The sequence below is a fragment of the Penaeus vannamei genome, chromosome 28 (genome assembly GCF_042767895.1).
Source record: "Penaeus vannamei isolate JL-2024 chromosome 28, ASM4276789v1, whole genome shotgun sequence".
Classification (NCBI taxonomy): domain Eukaryota; kingdom Metazoa; phylum Arthropoda; class Malacostraca; order Decapoda; family Penaeidae; genus Penaeus; species Penaeus vannamei.
The window spans coordinates 27,386,055-27,390,148 of record NC_091576.1 but is presented as its reverse complement, the minus strand read 5'-3'; positions in this window follow the sequence as shown (position 1 = coordinate 27,390,148).

Below are 4,094 nucleotides of genomic sequence, written 5' to 3'. Positions count from 1 at the left end.
TCTTTCTATCTCTCTCTCCATCTTTCTCTGTCTCTCTCCGTCTGTCTGTCTGTCTGTCTCTCTCTGAAGAGGCCAAATCACCTAATCTCCCCCTTCCTCCCTCCTTCCCACTCCCTCCTCTTCCTCCTTTTCTCCCTCCCTCCCTCCTCTTCCTCCTTTTCTCCCTCCCTCCATCCTCCCCCTCCTTCCCACTCCCTCCCTCCATCCTCATCCTCCTTTTCTCCTTCCCTCCCTCCATCCTCTTCCTCCTTTCCTCCTTCCCAATCCCTCCCTTCCTTCCTCTCCCTCCCTCCTCTTCCTCCTTTTCTCCCTCCCTCCATCCTCCCCCTCCTTCCCACTCCCTCCCTCCATCCTCATCCTCCTTTTCTCCCTCCCTCCCTCCATCTTCTTCCTCCTTTTCTCCCTCCCTCCATCCTCCCCCTCCTTCCCACTCCCTCTCACCATCCACTTCCTCCTTTTCTCCCTCCCCCCATCCTGCCCCTCCTTTCCAATCCCTCCCTTCCTCTCCCTCCCTCCATCCTCCCCCTCCTTCCCACTCCCTCCCTCCCTCCTCTTCCTCCTTTTCTCCCTCCCTCCTCTTCCTCCTTTTCTCCCTCCCTCCATCCTGCCCCTCCTTCCCAATCCCTCCTTTCCTTCCTCTCCCTCCCTCCCTCCTCTCCGGATGTTTTCACTCTCATCTCACCGAGTTGGCTCACCTTTCCTCTCCCTGAGCTTCACTGATCCGGGACACGAAGCTTTCTTGAGATATTTGGTAGGATCTCAGGCCGCACAGCTGGAGCCAAGAACCATCTTTCTCTCGTGAAGTTATTTACGGCGTCCGGAAAGTAATATATATATTTTTTCTCTCTCTCCTTTTCCCTCTCTTGCTCTGCTTTCCTTACTGGGGAAAGGAGGTTAAAAAGGATTATTTGAAAGGGAAAAGGACTTGGAGAATATGTACTTGGGACTCCTTAGGCACTACAGTTCGCATCTGATGTTCTGGGGGGGGAGGGGGAGAGTTCAGGCCCGGGGGTGAAGAGCAGCGGAAGTGCTCGTCGTCGGGAGAGCTGACACTTCGACGATCCTACTTGGGTGAGGACGTCCTTTGAGGCCAAGGGACTTAGGATGCCCTCGTCGCGTGCTCATGAGGACTCTCTGTGTGTCTCAAGCTCTCTCTCCGTCTGTGCACACGCATGTACATATACCTACACACACACGCACGCACGCACACAAACACACGCACGCACGCACACACACACGCACGCACACAGACACACAAAGCAATACTGATAAAAAACACTGCAGTAGTAATTAGGTAATTGATAGCATATACATACATATTATCAAATGTTAAACGATGGAATATTTTTTTATGATATGCAAAATTTAATGTTCAGGCAGGATATTAACCTTCCTTAAAGCTCAATAGATGAGATTTGCTTTCCGTGCCTGGCGGTGGTTGGTTGAATGCCGTTGCGCTACGATGTTGTGTTTGCGTTTGTGATTGCTGTTCGTGACAAATGTAGAAAAGGTAAGAATGACTGAATATCTTCACAGTACAAGAGGCGTATTTGACTGGGCAGATCACTCTCTCTCTCTCTTTCTCTCTTCTTTTCTGTTCTCTCTCTCTCTCTCCATGGAGTGATTTGTAGACGACTCTGAAGACGGATATTGCATCAGACTGTGTTATGATGTCGTGTATTTTTGGTACATCCAGATCATTAGAGGAATTATGGTTGTGATCCCACCTCTCTTAGACTAGCAAAAGTCCGTACCGCTCTGTTTGGATTTTTTTTCTCTCTCTCTGAAGAGGCCGAATCACCTAATCTCCCCCTTCCTCCCTTCTTCCTTCCTTCTCACTCCCTCTTTCCCTCCTTCTCACTCCCTCCTTCCTTCCTTCTCACTCCCTCACTCTCTCCGTCCTTCCTTCCTCCACACGCACACAGTTCAGAAAGGCCGTACTGCTCTCTCTCTCTCTCTAGTAAGGTCACTATCACCGCCCCAGACTGATATGCAGTAGACCAGGCTTCAATATGTAAGTAGTATAAGAGGAATAACAACTGCTTGTCGAGGGAATCGTGGATTAAATGCAGAATACCGTACAGCTTGGCTTATTATGCATTGGCATCATTAATATGCAGGTTCGGAAGGAGGTGTTCTGTGACTACTCCCGAGATTCTTTTAGGATTCCGTCCTCAATAATTTCGTTCCTTATCTCACTAGGAGGCAACGGGTGAGTGATTTTCCTTTGCTTTTGAAATAACGTGTTTTGTGCATATTTTAAGGGTAATTTACTGGCTTTTAACCTGTCAGAGACTTTAGCTATTTCTTTATTTGTCGAGTTAATCAATCAGACCGACCAAGCTATCACTACTTTTATATGTGGCGGTGTCGGGGATCACACCTGTAGTAAGAGACATATCAAACACATCCACCTGTAATTAACTCTCTTGATAATTTGCATATTTGAGGTGATCATAGCTAGCGGTACCATCACAAGACCCAACTGTTTCTTGTTTTCTGCATCGTCTCCTGGTCTTTTGGTAAATTTTGTGGTTGTTAGGATGAGAGAAGTGTATGTATGCGTGTACATATGTATAAACCGTTAGATAGATGGCAGGCAGACAGGCTGACAGACAGATATATAGCTAGACAGAGACAAAAAAGTTAGATAGGTAGACAGACATATAACGATAGATAGATAGTTAGATAGACAGATATAGATAAGTGTAGATAGATTTAGAACGAGAGAAAAACGTATATACAGGATACAGAGAGAAAGGCAGAACTGAAGAGAGAAAGAGCCTTTGTAGGCGCATGTTCGTACAGTGCATCTACATGCTATTGAAGAAGGCGGGCGAATTCCTGCTGTATTCCCATTCCCGTCATTCCAGCACAAACTCTTCGGAAATAGACTTCAGTTAAGAATTTCCTTCGACTTCGAGATCCAAAGGCTGACTTTGTTTCTTTTCTTTTATCTTTTTTTTTCTCTCTCCCTCTCTCTCTGTCTCTGTATATATATATATATATATATATATATATATATATATATATATATATATATATATATATATATATATATATATATATATATATATATATATGTGTGTGTGTGTGTGTGTGTGTGTGTGTGTATATGTATATATATATACATATATATAAATATATATATATATATATATATATATATATATATATATATTTCTCTTTATATTATTTCTCTCTATCATTTCTCTTTATATAATTTCTTTCTCTCCTCTCTCTCTATATATTTTTCTCTCAGTCTCTCTCTCTCTCTCTCTCTGTCTCTCTCTCGCTCCCTGTCTTTCTCTTTCTCTCTCTAAATAAATCGATAGAAGGAAAGGGAGAAAGGGAAGAAAGAGCGAGGGAAGGTATTACGAAAATGGAGGGAGAGGACAGCATAGCGGGGGAGGGGCGGGTAGGGGAGAGAGAGAGGAGAAGGGAAGGGGAGAGAGGAAGGAGAGGGGAAAGAGAGAGAGGAAGAGGAGGTGGATAAGAGGGAGAAGAAGAGGGGGTTGAGGAGAGCTGGTGTGTAAAAGGTTCTGGAGGAAAGCATTGCAGCTCTCACTTGCATGCAGGAAGGGGAGGTGAGGAGAGAGAGGAGAAAAGGAGGAGAGGGAATGTGGGAGGAAGTATTCGGAAAGGTTTGGGAGATGGGAGAAGTGGGGAGAAAGGAGGAGGACATTAAGGAAACGAAAGAAAAAAATGGCAGAAAAGAATGAGGGGAAGAGAAGATGTGGAAGAAAGGAGGAAGGACAGGGGGAAAATTAGGAAAGGGGAGAGAGAAGGAAAAGGAGGGGGGGGGAGGGAGAGTGGGGGCAGTCATGAATAAAGACAGGAATACGAACAGAAACATTGATAATCATAATAATGTAGTAATAATGTTAATGATAAAATAATAATAGTAATGATAATAATGATGGCAATAATAATGATAATGATAAAATAATAATAGTAATGATGATAATGATAATGATGATAAAATAATAATAGTAATGATAACAATAATAATGATAAATAAAATGTCCGTAACAACCAAAACGACAGCCAAGATATTAATCGTATCAAAAGTAACAGCTTAACGAAATCACACA